Below are 17,175 nucleotides of genomic sequence, written 5' to 3'. Positions count from 1 at the left end.
TCCCAGTCAATGGGAGCACGGCCTTGCCTTTCCACGTATGACTGTATTAATTGGTCTAGACTTTCACGGAAACCACTACGAAGAAGATTAGATACACTTCTCCTACAAGGTGAAGAAAAAAATTTCAACATTTTAATAATCTGAGTTAATTATTATAAAAATCAAGACAGATCCATCATTATCAAATAACTGCTCAGAAGTTCCTTAGTTCCATACTATCTATATACATTGTCATCATCAGGTGGGTGAAATCTATTAAATCTTCACACTGGAATAGTACGTCCCATTCTAGGTGGATCAGAAGGCCCCTCTATCCAATTTCCAGCTTCCCGCGTGACATTCTCGTGCCAATTTTCAACAGCTTCTTGTGGATGATTTTGTTCGCTGTGAACATTTCCAATAGTTTCCTAAGGCCAGTCATTTACAGAATTCTCTTGCCAATTGGCATCCATTGGTTCCGCATTACCATTTCTCCATTCATTGAACTGACTATAGTCTGATTGTTGCCAGTTTTGCTGTTCATCATCTGCTATTTCTCCCTGCCAATCCTCTCCTTAAACAGTTTCTTGCCAATTTATGTTATTTACAGCTGTGTTGCTTCGTGAGTTGTCTGTTTGATCAGACTGCCGATGGACGTCAGTTTCTCGATTCCTAGGTTATGATTGGTCATTTTCTTCATGTTGGATATCCTGTGAAGTGTTTGTTTGACTTTGATCATTTCTAATATCATTGACATTAACATCAGGTGTGCTATCAGAATGGCCGATTACTTGGCCACGAACAATAGTTTCCAACTTCGAGCGGAACCCTTCCCTGAAAGAGAAGGAATTTGACATCAGAAGTAAAATAACTTAGCAACAGTCATCTCAACTGCTAACATTCAAGGCAAGCCAAAGAGCAGCAAAATAACTAATGAATGTATGTGAAACACCTTGACAACAAACAAAAATATATATTTTAATGAGAAAAGGTCAAATGCAATGTTGGATGTATTTTCTTGTCTAGATAGCGAATGAGCATAATATATATATATATATATATATATATATATATATATATATATATATATATATATATATATATATATATATATATATATTAGAAACATGCATGTGTGTGTGTGTGTGTGTGTGTGAGAGAGAGAGAGAGAGAGAGAGAGAAAGAGGGGGAAAAATCTTGTCTGGTCATATAATCCAACAGCTGCATATGCACATTTGGATTATATTTGGCACACCAGAACTTCCAGCGCTTTCACCTTTCACCACATGCACAATTTGATAAAGCCTACAAAGGGCCATCTAACGCATATAATCTAAAGGCAGATAAGACTAATGCTAGAATCCAAGAAAATAGAAATTCGAACAAAATGACAAGAATGTTCAAGAGAATTCTAAAAGCTTGTGTTATGAAAAGAAAGCAAATGCTTACCTTAAGCCAAAAACAGTTTGACGTTGTCTTAATTGAACTAGCTCACTAGCAGCCACTGAAGGCGGTCTCTCCTCTTCAATAGGTCTTTCATTCCGCAAAAATCTACCTCTCGTTAGTGACTGGAAAAATATTATATTTTAGCACTCAAACCATTGATTGCCTCAAAAATTTTAAAGATCAAGGGAGAGTTTTCAACCATCAAATTTGCAATTCTCAAATACTATCATTTACTTTCTTGAAGATAAAGGTTTCCACCATAAACCTGAAGCAATAATACATGAATTCACTTTAGGCCAAAGATAAGTGATTTCAGCAACTGGCAAGGAAAGGATAGCCCAAAAGAATCTTATAATCATTAGCAGGGGGCTGGTGGAACACATGCAATCTAACAGAAGATGCCAACTATTTTAGAGGCAATTGATACGGCTATATGCAATGTTAAAAAGAACCACTCTCTTAAGGAATAGGACACCGATAAAATGTAACTCATTACATATGAGTAAAGAGTCTAAAATAAGAAAAAGTAAAGTGTCGATAAAACTATGATAACCCCAGTTTTGCAGTCATAAAAAGAAAACAATTAAAGTATTCATATTCACATTTAGCTAGGAAGGAAAAAAAAAACATGCAGAGTGCTTGAAAACAAATGAAATACTATGAATGAAGTATAAAAACATGACCTAAACAAAATCACAACTATTGTGGATCTACTAGAGGGCAAATCCTATTCAAGTCCTTCCAAAAAAAAAAAAAAAGATTATTTTGGGGGGAGGGTTGTTGAAGGGGTATGCTAGATAAATAATTGAACTCAAAACATGTTTAAGAAGTCCAGAATTCCAACTGGAATGAAGTCCACTATGCACACAATGTACTTTATTTCTCCCTCTGAAAAATACCATACACTACTCTGTAATCCAAATAGTTACATTAAGGAATCTTATATGAATTTGTTAGTTGAGGGATTCTTCACAAATATTTGGGTTCAACGGACAAATTATATCATTTGCATCAAAAAAATATTTGTTGACATGCATATCTTACTCAATGAATTTTTATTCTCAAACAAGAAACTATGTTGTTTATGCTTTCATATTGTTCAAACTACCAAGGACCTGAGCTTCATAAGAGATATTACCATGATAAAAGCATTATGTTAAAGGACCAACCTATATGTGGTTACAATGGGCAAAATCAGAGACAGCTCAATGCTCCAACAATCCCTAAAGTCCCCTCTGCCTTTCCCTCTCAATCTTGACAAGTAGGTCAAGAAAAGCTTGTCTTCCACGTAGCCTCAGCATGTCTCTACGAATATGCTGTGGTTGTCCTTCATCATGGTCAGCAGCTTATTCATCACGAGCTCTGTCACCTTGTGCATCCGCTCCAGCAGCATGATCTTCTCTCCATCCTTCACGACCTCCTCGATGCTGACTTGCCATCTGCACCCACTCTCTAACAATTCTAACCTTTTCACGTTCTGTTTCACCAAGCCATTCCCCTCTAGAACTGCCATTCCTTTGGGATACCTTAGATGTATGATCACTAATGCCACTCTCCATCTACCCCCGGACAATCTGCCTCACCCTCTCCCTCTCAACTTCACCAAGGTTAGGAGATTGCTTCCTACTATATGCATTGTTATCACCACGCTCATTTTGTGACCCTTGCCACTCATGTGACCAAGGTCCAAACTCATTCTCACTCTCACTTGCATCCCCCAAACTTCCCTGATTCTCACTACCTCGACTCTCTGACATGTTTGTACTTGATAAATTCGTATTCTCCACGCTCCTTTGTTGTCTCAATCTGACCCTCACTCTTTCTCGTGCCCTATTCAACAAATGCTCATCCTGCAACTCCCGCCACATTTTCAAAATTGCAGAAGCAGAGTGAAACAATTTGCTAGTTATATGCAGGCTCTCAACTTTACTGTAGGATCTCAACTTTCCCCAAACAAATTGCGGAAGCAGAGTGAAACAATATACTGTAGTATCTCAACTTTCATACTTAACAGAATTTTTGTTAGTTGTATGTATATGCAGTTTTCATCAAATTTAATGTATATGTTTGCATTTGCCAGAATAAACTAGAAAAGCAGAGTGAAACAATTAAGAAAGAAAAGATCGTAATATGTAATTTTATAAGTACTCAAACTTTTCACATAAAAACGTGTATGAATTGAGCTTATTTTTATACTCCATGTTAGAAAATTTATTAATGAATTTGTAGTCAAATTTGAAATGACAAACATCTATTTCATGTTGCATTTCATTTTCAAATCAAATATATTTGGCTGTAAGAGAAATTTAATTTCTTTACACCTTTGTATTTGTGAATTTCTACTTGCAGATATGTTATCAAAACGCTTGGCAGGTATGCCACCTTGATGTGAATCTATCATTTTCTTCGCTTTAGGATGCTTATAAACGGTTTCCTTCATTGTTATATTGTGATTAAATTTTGTATGTGTTCCTGACTCTGTTATTTTGTGTTTTCATTTCATTCATTTTTTATGAATTTTTAGTATTTTACCTACTAAGATTTTTATTTATGTTTGTTTAACTTCAATTTTTAAAATATATGAGGACCCTGTTTATTGACAATATAAATTGAGAATGTATAAGATCAATAAAATTTTGATATGCAGCAATAATTTTCTTGTTCCATAAGATTGCATTTATAAGTCAAAATCTCATAACATTGCCATAAATTTATCTTATTTAAAGAGAATAAATTCTATTTCCTGGACAAAGACATAATGCTGATTTTCGTGCAGATTTATCCATTAATGCAAATTTTTGATTTTCCAAGAGAATAGTTTGTGGCTGGAATAATGATTCCTGAAACAACAGCTTTGGTATGATTTTTATCAAAAATTTTACAATATCTCCAATAGTTTTTGCACTATTATACATTCAAAATAATATTATACCTATATATTTTTGCGTGTATACTCAATTCCTTATTTCTTCTTTTAACAGTTTTATGCTTCATCTGGTTAGCATTCTTTCATTTAATCATTTATCTCAACTTTATAAAATTTCATGTCTATCATGTTTACTTTTTGTACATCAAAAGTACTCAACATCTCCTTGCTCCTTTTATTCAACTAATTTTCATATCGTACAAACTATAAATATCTCTATTGTCTCTTAAAACTTTTACGTTACTATTTTAAGAATGAGACTTTACTCTCAGACAAATATCAAACTCTGAAATAGTTGACTCCTCATGTCTGATTATTAGTGAAGTTAATGATTTCATCTAAAATATATCCAAAATATCAATTTAATGAGGCAATGATGATATATCACCTATCAAAAAATCAAACTTAGCCAAAAACCACTTACCTTGACAAGGCAATTTTTGGAAATTACTATAATGAGATTTGTGTCTCATTTACTCACATCTTTGATTGCAGTTACGATTTAGTAGTATTTCTTTCTTGTCCAATTTTATAAATATTTAATCTAAGCCTCCTTTTGTTTATTTAAAAAAATTCTATATTTCAAGAATAGATGATATTATAATCAATATCAATATTATAACTATATATTTTTGCATGTATACTCAACTCCCTTTTTCTTCTTTTAACAATTTTATGCTTCATCTTGTTAGCATTCATTCATTTAATCATTTATCTCAATTTTATAAAACTTCATGTTTATCATGTTTACTTTTTGTGCATTAAAGTACTCAACATCTCCTTGCCCTTTTTATTTAACTAATTTTCATATCATACAAACTATCAATATCTACGTTGTCTCTTAAAGCTTTTATTTTACTAATTTAAGAAAGAGGCTTTTAATCTCGGGCAAATGTCAAACACTAAAATAGTTAACTTCTTCTGTCTGATTGTTAGTTTGTTAGTGAAGTCAATGATTTCATCTAAAATATATCCATAATGTCAATTTAATGAGGCAATAATGATATATCAGTCATAAAAAAAAAAAAAAAAATCAAACTTAGCCAAAAATCACTTATCTTGACAAGGCAATTTTTGGAAATTACTAGAATGAGATTTGTGTGTCATTTACTCACATCCTTAAGATTGTCCAATTTTATAGATATCTAATTTGAGCCTCCTTTTGTTTATCTGAAAAAAGAAACATCTATATTTCAAGAATAGATGATATAATATTTAATGTTACTCATTGTATTCTAACTGTTTTCTTTGCAGCTATTATTAAAAATTACAAAATCATTTGGTTCCAGCTTCTTAGTCGTTCAAATAATTTTCAGCAAATCAAATTTTTGTTCACTAACATTTATATCTATTATTGAAATTTATTTTTTGAAAAAACAACTAAGATTGTCTTGCTTGATTCTATTATTTGCCCACCTATGGAAAAATTTCTTTGGAATACATTTTTTGCTGCAGTATGACAAATGTTATATCTAGATTACAAGGTGATGCTCCTTGAATTAGTGTTCCTTATATATTTACAAGGTGAGTTTAAATTTTACAAGGTGATGCTCCTTTAAGATTGTCTTGCTTGATTCTATTATTTGCCCACCTATGAAAAAATTTCTTTGGAATATATTTTTTTGCTACAGTATGAAAGATGTTATATCTAGATTATAAGGTGATGCTCCATTAATTAATGTTTCTTACATATTTACAAGGTGAGTTTAATTTTATACGTGATGTCTTTTGTGTTCTTATTATTGTTCCATTCTTCTATAATTTATAAATTTGCATTGAACTATGGTAAAAAATTCATAGAAAATGTTAAAACAATATTTCCTACATATGCTCAAATAAAGAGCATGCCATTATTATATTCCCAATGCATTTACTGTATCAAGAGCACTTACTGTGTCAAATGTTATATCTAGATTACAAGGTGCTTCTCCTTTAATTGGTGTTCATTATACATTTCCAAGGTAAGTTTAAATTTAGCTACTCCATTCAATTGTGTATGATGCTTTTCGTATTCTCATTATTATTCCATTCTTCTATCATTTATATAAATTCACATTAAACTATGATAAACAAATGAAACATAATGTACTTCCTTTTTTCTTTTTAGAATTTCTTTTGTTTAGTGTCTTAAATATTTATAAGCAATTTTGGCCCTTATTTAATTTTTTTTCTGCCATTGTTTTACTTCTCAGATGTATAACACCATCTTTCTAAAGTTGTAAGTAATTGTTAACTAATTATAATTTTTTTCCTTTCAAGAATTGGATTCTTATAGTTCTTTCTCTATTTTGTTTCAAAAGAAACATAAATAAAGAAATAAAAAAATAATATTTAAAATTATTATGGATATATTTATAATTGCTTATTAATAATTATTATTTATTTATATCAACTTCCCCATGCATATATAAAAATTTTAAATTATTATGTATAAATTATTATAAGTTTAATATAAAATTATAAACCTATTAATTATATAAATTTACTCATTGCAAAAACAATTCCCTGCAGCATCCCGCATGCCCCTAAACTAGTTATATCTAATTGGTCTTAGCATATAGTTAAACTTGATAACATGATCCAAGGATTTAGTTAAAATTTTAGTAATGGAATATGAAATTAAAGTGGGGGATTTATCTCTATTAGTTGGGATCTGCCGAACCAATGGCTCTACTGTTCAATTAAAGATTGTTAGTGTATAGCCGTATAATTATGTGGTAGAACGAATAACGTTAACCAATCTACTTTGAACATGTAAACCATGATTGTGATAATACTTATTTCATTTTGCGAATTATTATTGGATATGTAAATGTGGTATTAAATGCATGATAACTATATGCTTTCGTGTTATATTACGTGAACAAGGAGATTTTGAAACACCTCGAATTTTTATTTTCGAAAATTTTGAATTTTTATTAAATTAAAAATCAGAAATTTTGACTATGTGGGCTACAAATATGATACTGTCTAGATTCGAGTCCAAATTTGCGAGTTGAGCTTAAGTCCAAATATATTATTGGAATTTTCGATTTGAGAACACTTAAAATTTTTTTAGAAATAATATAGAAATCCAGCTACTAATCTATTATAAATATATGTATATGTGTGTGACTACTGTATAAATAAAATATCAATCAAATATTATGATTATTATGATTATTATTGAACAATTCAAGGACATGTTGTAGAATCTAACAAAATAATAATTATATATATATATATAAATCAAACCGAACCTAGAAACCAACTTGATTCTTCGAAAACCAGTAAAGAATCCATAAACCAAGTGAAAAATCGAGTCAAATCATTGAATCAGACTAAACCGATTCAAATTGAACCGAAATGATCTAGAAACTGACCTACCTCTTTCTTCTTCCCCTTCCTTACGCCAGCACCATTCGCCTCCTCTCATCCACTTTCCGGCCATCGCTTGATGGAAACGAGACGGCGACAGGCCCCCCTTTGCGATGGATACTCTGGTTTCCGCCTTCCCTATTGATGATCGGACCTCCAGAAGCACGAAGGGGAGATTTTCTTTCCTTTCTTCTTCAACAGTTTCGATCTCCGGCGATATCAGGTGACTCGAGCGTCGTGGAACTGCAAGGTGAGTCTAGATCAACTCAGCTTCTCCACACGAACGTTTTCCATCAAAGAATCGACGGAAATGGTGGAGGGAACGGAAGCCACCATGAGCGGCGGCGTGGAGAGGGCTGTGGTGGTAGATCCGGCGAAACAAGCCACTATCTCCTCAAAACGACACTATATCCGGCTTCCACAAACGATTTCGACCATTTTGGTGTGCGAATTGCAAAATTCTGGGCAAAAATTGAGTTTCCGGCCACCGTGGACGGCGGTGAAGGTGGCGGTCCGGCGACCGGCCGGTGAGTCTCCGACGAGGTACTAAAGGACATAATTTTCATCTCCTGGCGTGGATCGTGGAAATGTCGTTCGATTTTCTATCGGTACGTTCTAAGACCCAGTTTATTTTAATTTTTGATATAAATTCCAGGCTTAATTTATTTGGTAATTTAGTTGATTCCTAATAGATAATTAATTGTGGGACTTTGAAATTTTAGGTTGAAGTTTGTGATTTAGTTGGAGATTTTAGGAGGATTTAACCATAGATTTTAAAGGATAGAATTTGGAATTTTATTAGTTGCAATTAAGTGCATATTTGGAGCTAACTAGCATTGTAAAATAATTAGGATTATTGTTAATATGATTTAAAATTAGTTGAAGTCTTGGTTTTACACATACATATAAAATTTTGAATTAGCTGCTTTATAACATGAAATATGAACCTAGTGGCAAGTAGTTGGCTATCTATTAACTAAATTGTAAATGAGTTGTTATTTGAAAATATATGGATACTTTAGACTAGTAGGATGTGGAGGTTAGGTAGATGTTTATATTCATTAGTTACTTTATAAATCGGCTTAACCTTAGATAGCAAGGTAAAGAAATCTTTAGTGTAAGTAGTTAACAGTCAATAATAATGATGGTTAAGCATGGAATATTAATAACTAAAGTTTTGTATTGTGATTAGATATTTATATTATTATTATTATTATTATTATTATTATTTGATATGGAGGATGGGTTACTTAGATTGACTGCCCGATGAATGGGCTGTGTGAATTGAGTAAGAGATTAAATGAATGATTATGGTTATGGCGGATGGAATGAGTTGATGTGAATTGCCCGATGAATGGGCTTTGAAAATTTGTTATTGAATTATGGTTTGATCAAATTCTACGGGAGATTCTGCTGAAATTTCGATAGAACCTAGGTTAGTCTTAATCAATAATTAAATTAATTGGTTTATTAATTCTTTAACTTAATACATAATAAATAAAGTTTTCTAATTATTTTATTATTATTATTATTATTATTATTATTATTATTATTATTATTATTATTATTATTATTATTATTATTTATTTTCGATGGATCAATTATTATAATAATATGTTGTTGATTACTATTTCTCTATTTAATTATAATTAACTATGAATGTCTACTTGTGTATTTGCATAATGTTAATTAATTATTTGCTATACTTGCATTTAATTGCAATACTTGATTAATTGTGTTGTGATAATGCTATACCTTGTATGTGTGGAGTTGGGATGAAGTGGGTCACCATGGGTTTGTGAGTAGGCATGGCCGGTTCAATGAACCGCCGGTTCGAAATGTTTAAAATTTTGAACCGGAACCGACCCTTGAACCTCCGGTTCCGGTCCGGCGATCCATGCCGTTTCTGGCAGTTCCAGTGCGAAGGACATGCGCCGATCCACTCCCCTCCCTCATGCGAACATTTCCCCTCCATCGTCCAAAATGAAGGATGGATTTGAACACCTTGTGAATTTTCGAGTCTGGGAATGTAAGAACCGCTCAAATCCAATAAAGGCCGATTTTCCGGCCACCATGTACAGCAGCGCCAGCAGAGCTCCAGCGAGGACCGAGTGGCAGAATCCTCTCCTCAACGCGGTGACCGTAATGGTGTAATTGGATTTTACAGCTATGGGATAGTGCTCAATTCCTTGACTATTTTTGAAATTTTTGAATGGAATATTTCCTAAATTCTAAACTTGTGAATTGTATGATTTCTTGATTTTTGATGTTCTGACTGCGTATGAGTCTTTAATGATAATGTAGTACTAAATCGATATGAACCTGATGCAGTGAAATTTGATTCTATTTGAGAAATTAGTACTAAATTGATATGAAGCTGATGGGGTGAAATTGATTCTATTTGAGAAATCAATGCTAAATTGACATTAAATTGATAGAGTGAAATTTGATTTTATTCAAGAAATTGTAACTGGCTGATTAAGCCTAGCTATAATATTATTATCCTTTCTTGGTTCCTCTAAAATAATTTTGATACTAGTCTATGTAAGGAAGTGAAGCTTTAAAGTTGCCATTGTTGAAATTTGAATTAAAGGTATCTTTAGAAACAATATGTTTATATATATATATATATATATATATATATATATATATATATATATATAAACATAAAGGTATATCTGTATACCTTTGATTTTTGGTAAACATCGGTTTGAATATAATCGTGAATTAAACTTGATTTTTGATTTATATATGTGTGGAGAATTAGAATATGGAGCTTAAAACTTTTGCTTTTGATTTGGAAACCATGGTTAGCCAAGTAGGCCATGCTCCTAAACTTATGAATTCTTATTGGTTGCATGTTAAGGTTTTTACTTAAAAGCCCAAGCAAGCAAGAAATAAAATTTTCAGGCGAATTTTAGAAAGAATGGTAAAATAATAAAGTAGGGGTTTATGTTTGTGAAATTTTTTACTATGTGCTTTTGATAAATGTTCATATAAATATAAATATGCACTTGATTTTAATTAATAAACCATAGATATATTCAAGGAATATAAAGGGATTTTACTAACTTAATTTTAAAAGTAAATTTTAAATTTTCTACTAGAAATCTTAGAATAACCGATGTCTTAAGAGCAGCAAATTTAGTGATTTACACCCTCTGTATCTACTTCTGATCTGATATCCGTAATTATTATTCTTCTGAGTTACTATTAAGACCCATATGTGAATTGGAATTAATGATTGAACTGTTAACTGTTGAATATTATAATAATGTGAAATGTAATTGTGATATGGTTATATGATTAATTATAATGCTAGTGTGATAAAGACAGTTAGCAATCTCTGAGGGCTCTACTAATTGTTATTTAATTTGACATCTGTTTTGCTTCTGTGTTATCTAAGTTGTTAATAACACCCTATACTAAAAATGAATACTTGAAAAATAATTTTAGCATAGAATTATATCTATCTATATATACATATGTATTTTGGTTGACTTCTAATGAGAAGTGAAAAATATCTTGTGTAATAAATTCTATTATTGTAAAGTGAGTAGTTATTGAATGTTTAAGAAATATATTTCTATATTATATTTGATTTTTGATTGACTATTTTGTATATATATATATATATATAGACTATTCTGTTATTTGATTATGGAGTTGATTATAATTTATGATCATATCTGTTTAGAATTTGATTGTAATTATATAAGACCATTTATTGTCATGTGTATTATGGTTTAGACACCATAATTTGAATGCATTTTATAAGCACCACTGAGTTTTATACTCAACGTGATGAGTTTCTCTCGCACAGGTAGGAGATTAGGACTCGATGAGAATAACCTCCACCAAATCCCCCCAATACCATATATGGGCAACCTGACCGCCAATTGTGAATACTCAAATTTTGAGGCTCAAAAAGCCTATTTTCCCGGACTGCAAACAGTCCGGCCGGGCCAGAGGCCATTTGAAAAGTTCACCGAAAGTATGCCAATATGGTACTTGAAACGTCTGGAAAATTACGAGGATCGCAGAACTAATTCCGGAATATTTTTTGGAGGTACGGAACTCCTGAAAAAGCCTCTAGAACAGAAAACTAGCAAATAGGGCGGCGGCGCCCGCCCTCCAGACTGGTTTTTTCTATAAATACAGCCCCAAGTCAACTGTTTTAGACACTCAGTCTGTGTTGACGGACGCTCTCTTCTCTCCTACGCTCCTTGCGGTTCTTTTACTGCTTTTCTGCATTTAGTGTAAGCTTTTATTACTCTGCTGTTGTGATATTTGGTCACCTAATCAAATTAATTTTAATTAATATTCCCCAAACGAGGAGCCTAATCTGGAATTTTCAAGCTGAAGCTAAGAAGCGGCCGCCAATTAACTCAGGTAATAACGAAACCCTGCCTATTTAATTTCAGCATTTTGTGCATATTCTCTTCTACTCTAAATTCTAAAACTGCATTCACACCATAATCATTTTGGCAGCAAACTGCCTTAAGTAAATAAGTTTAGGCTAAAATGCCCGGTTAATCAATAATCGTGGTATTAATGCTAAACTCCGAACATATCGGCTAAAGTGCCTAGTTAATTAATAACTACGGTATAATTGCCTTTATTTCGAACAGTTCGGCTAAAAGTCCAATTAATCAATAATTGTGGCTAAAAGCCTAATCAATCACGTTTTTGGCAACAAATTGCCTATAATTCAAATAACCACCTTTTTTGGCAACAAATCGCCCAACAAAACCCTTTTTGGCACAAATGCCTTAATCATTTTAGCGACAAATCGCCTAACCAATTTTCGGCAACAAATTGCCCCACTTTTGGCACAAATGCCTTAATCAACCATTTTGGCGATAAATAGCCCAAACATCAATTTTTGGCAATAAATTGCCCAATCAAGCACCTTTTGGCAACAAATGCCTAAAACAAAAAATCAATCAATGTTTGGCAAAAATGCCTAAAAAATGCGCGAAGCATACACACACTCATGCATGAAGCATACCCCTTCAAAATGCCTTTGAATAGGCTTTATCGAACTACGTCGGCTTTGATCTCTCATTCAAACGAGAGTACGTAGGCACGTTCGGGATTTAACCCCAAGCAGCAAGTCGAAATCGCCAAAACACTTTATTGGTCCAATTGCATCAATTTACCTTGCAAAGCATTCACACTTAGGTTAGTTAATCAGCATGACATCGTCTCGGGATCCACCTCGGGTTCGTAGATTGTGCCTTAAACTTTGGGATAATTAATCTAGACTTAGGTTAATTAAAATTGGAGTCATTTAGGGTTCTTTCTTAGTTTTCCCTTATAAAAATAAACTAGGTGGCGACTTCATAAAACACACATGTGAGCATACCTCGTTCTAGCATAATTTTGCCTTCGAGGGAGGGTTCACAGTTTGGCGACTTCACTGGGGATTCTTATGTAATCATTTTACATAAAGTGGACTACGATTGCTGCATCAACTAACCTGCCCTTATTTAGGGTATTATTTTGTTGTGCTTTGTTTTGCAGGGTGTAACATCCCTTCTCGGTACACCCGTAACCCGAATGAACCGAACCGAGACGCTACAAACTGGTTGACTTTATGACCTGTCATGCTGATATCATAATGGATACTGACTATTATATCATGCTGATGCTGTCTACATTAATAATGTAATTTATATTTACAAGACATGATACTAGTGTTAAAATGAAATGGGCCCAACTGTGTGCCCTGCACATGCCATAAAAAGGGTAGACAAAAGATACACATCCAAATGAGTAGCTACCCTGAAGACTGAGTCTTCTACAGATGAACTGCAGCAGTTGCAAGCTGACTCTCTACAGTCAAATCTCAAAACCTGCGAGTTAAACATGTAACTCGCTGAGCAAATAAAGCTCAGTGGATATCTCAACATATAAAGAAACAATTAAGCACATACATAGATAGAAATAAGCATGTAAATGCATATGGATAATTAAACATATAAGCACATATAGCATGATCATTTTCCTTATACCTTGATTATCTTTCGTACTGCTTATAATACTGTATGATTCATGGAATGTTATGTCAAGATATCTGTATGGCTCCATAAGGTTATAGTGAAACCGAAGTGATAAGAAAAACTGTATGAAACTGGATGAATACTGTATGCTTGGCTGCTATGGCCCGTATATAATCATATCCACTCAACGGCCTGTAGCCGGAGTATCAAACTGTATGGGGTGCAGATCTGCTATCCTATGTCGCGACATAGCCTTATCTACATGGTTTCTGCCTAACCTCAATGGAGCCTAATGTTGGTATGTCAATAATATAACAACAACATCATATTCATAGTTCATAACTTCATAATTCATAATGTTTATATGTTTTCACATCATTTGTATGCTTGCATGTTGTTTTAATACATGTTCTAATGTTGTATTTTTGTTGTAAAATGATTGGAAGCATACAAGTTGAGCAAAGGAATCCAATTGCATAGAAAATAAAGTCCAAAAGTGCATGAAAACCCAAGTCGCGAGCGCGCCTTGCAAAGTCGCGAGCGCGAGAGTGCAAAATGAGAGTCAGTGTGTTATCGGGCACAAGTCGCGAGCGCGCAGTGCAAAGTCGCGAGCGCGAGATGCAAAAATGAGAGTCTGTGTGTTATCGGGCACAAGTCGCGAGCACGCAGTGCAAAGTCGCGAGCGCGTAAAGCACCAAATGAGAGTCATAGAGTTTCAGGTGAAAGTCGCGAGCGCAAATGAAAGTCGCGATCGCGTACAGTGCAAAATGAGAGTCAGTGGGTTTCAGGTGAAAGTCGCGAGCGCGCAAATGAAAGTCGCGATCGCGTACAGTGCAAAATGAGAGTCAGTGGGTTTCAGGTGAAAGTCGCGAGCGCGCAAATGAAAGTCGCGATCGCGTACACTGCAAAATGAGAGTCAGTGGGTTTCAGGTGAAAGTCGCGAGCTCTTCATGCAATTCGCGCGCGCGCGTCGCGTTTTCCAGCCTGCACAGTCTGTACTCTTTTGGTCATATCTCTCAATATACAACTCCGATTTTGATGATTCAAAAACCCATGTAAAGCTAACACATAGAGGAACAAATAACTCTTCTATAACATTCCTAATTCCATCATTAAATGGGGTCAAAATCAAGATGAAGTTACTGGTAAAATTTCCAGCAAAACCTGTTTCAGCATAAACTCACTATTTACTTCATTTATTCACTTCCTCCCCTGTTTCTCCCCTATTTTCTCACCATTACCAGTCCTCCCACTCAACATGAAGCAATATTGTCTCATTAGCAACACACCACACAAATTCTCATGCAAAGAAAATGGTAAATGAAAAGAGATATCAAACCTTTACTCCAAAAAGCTTGAGCTCTTCTTTAACTCCCTCTTTCTACTACCTTTGAACTCCCTTCACCTATAAAGAAGAATTCTTATGAATATTCTAAAAATAGCACCAAATGATTCAATTATGAACTTCAAGAAGGTTTACTTACTTGGATAGAAGAAAAGTTGAAGTTAAGGCTTAACTACCATGAAAATGGATGGAGAAAGGAAAGAGATGAAGAAGATGAAGATAAAGATGAAAATGGGAAAGAAAAATGGTTATTACGGGTAGGCCATCAAAATATCAAGACAAATGATGTGAAACTTACTAAATAGTACCTCAAGTGGAAAAAGGCTATAACTTAATACCCAAGCTTGATCTTTTAATGCAAATAAATCCTCACCCACATGCTTTGATCTTTCTCTCTCAATCAAGTAAGTCCACTTATAATCCCATTCTACCCCAACCGGGTTTGGTTGGCCCGACTCAACTCGACTCTATGAAATGACTCGACTCAGTACTAAGACTCGACTCGGTAGGATGTCACACAGGGTACCCTAACACGAATCAAGTGTTCTTTCTTTAAGAATACTTGATAAGGAAATTTGGACTTAATTGTAAAATTTAATCAATACATTTAAATTTGTTGATTTATTTGCACGATTGAGAATCTTTTTCTCCATTGCATAAAAAACGAATTTCAAATGAACTTCCTCTCTTCTGTTCAAACTTCTGAGTCTGGATAGCAAGTAGCGCTGATCGGCAGGTCTCCTTGATTATGTCGACGGACAGCCAAAGTGTCCTCCCTGTTACCGCAAACCATCCCTAATCCTTTTGGGGGTGGCCCATGGGTATGCGTATTGTTGGACCCACGCGAAACTCTTTGTTTCACATGTGGTTAGTTATATCCTTACTCAAGGTTCAAGGGTCCCTTAATAAGCCAATTTTCTATTTGTGTCATAGCCTATAGAACCTATCCTTTAGGGCTGTATGCACCCAATGATGTGAATCATATCATTAAAACAGATTATGACGTGATATTGTGCGCATTCATGACATATCATCTCATAAACATTAAAAGCATTAAAAAGAACACAAAATATTCTTTTTTTTTGTCATGCACAATTGGACAAGGGAGTCGATCTACCTCACATTCAACTACCCTGATACACAACACTACCCACTGTACCCTAATCCAGCTACCTTTATCCTATCAGGTACCCACTGTTCGAGTGCCTATCCAAGTTCCAGTCACACCTACAGTGCTATCACCAACCTCACCAGCTTCACCAACTTCACCAACTTCAACTGCACCAATGGCATCACTTGCTGACATCCAAAACCTCATGGAACAATTGGAAGCCAGAATGGAGGCCAGAAGGAATGAGGCATTAGCTGCCCAGAGAACTACCCTAATAGCTGAACTAGGTAGTGGTAATGGAAATGGGGCTTCCACTGCGGGAAGGGATCCTGCTACCTCCAATCAGGGACCTGCTGCTGGACTGACGTCCTCAAACCCTGCCCTTAACCTGGATGACATACCCTCCAGAACTACTTCTGAGCTGGAAGCTCAGAAAATGAGAGAAAAAATGGAACTCTTGGAAAGGTCAATCACCGCCCTTAAGACACATAAGGAAGTGGTGGATATGGACTCCTTGTCCTTGTTCCCTGAAGCAAGATTGCCGACGAAGTTCAAAATGCCTAACATGGACAAGTTTGATGGAACCACTTGTCCCAAAACACACCTGAAAATGTATGTGGGTGCCCTCAACCCGTTTGGCTTGAACAGCGAGCTCCTTGCTCAGTTGTTTCAACAATCTCTGACTGGTGCTGCTTTGAGATGGTCTGTTAGCCTAGATTGGACTAAAATGAAGACCTGGGAGGACATTTGCAATGCGTTTAACACGCAGTACCACTATAATATGTAGGTGGATGTTACTCGGAGAGAACTGGAAACCACCAAACAAAAGAGCAACGAACCCTTTTCCTCGTTCCTTACGAGGTGGAGGGCCAAGGCCGCCCAAATGATCAATCGGCCTTCAGAACAAGAACAGGTAGACATAATCATAAAAAATTTGCTGCCTGTCTACCAACAACAACTGCAAACTCAGTACCTACCAATGTTTCAGTCGCTCATTGCTATTGCA

At 34.6% G+C, this 17,175-nt stretch overlaps 1 pseudogene; it reads right to left on the bottom strand.

Moving 5' to 3' along the window:
• LOC105648001 (uncharacterized) overlaps window positions 1–7,781 on the bottom strand; it is a 9,133-nt pseudogene extending 1,352 nt beyond the window's left edge.
• Window positions 7,782–17,175: the final 9,394 nt, after the last annotated feature.

Source organism: Jatropha curcas, chromosome 11 (genome assembly GCF_041381405.1).
Source record: "Jatropha curcas cultivar XTBG-Jc1 chromosome 11, XTBG_Jcur_1.0, whole genome shotgun sequence".
NCBI classification, from domain to species: domain Eukaryota; kingdom Viridiplantae; phylum Streptophyta; class Magnoliopsida; order Malpighiales; family Euphorbiaceae; genus Jatropha; species Jatropha curcas.
Note: the sequence above shows the minus strand (reverse complement) of the source record. Positions and strands in the feature narration are given on the sequence as shown.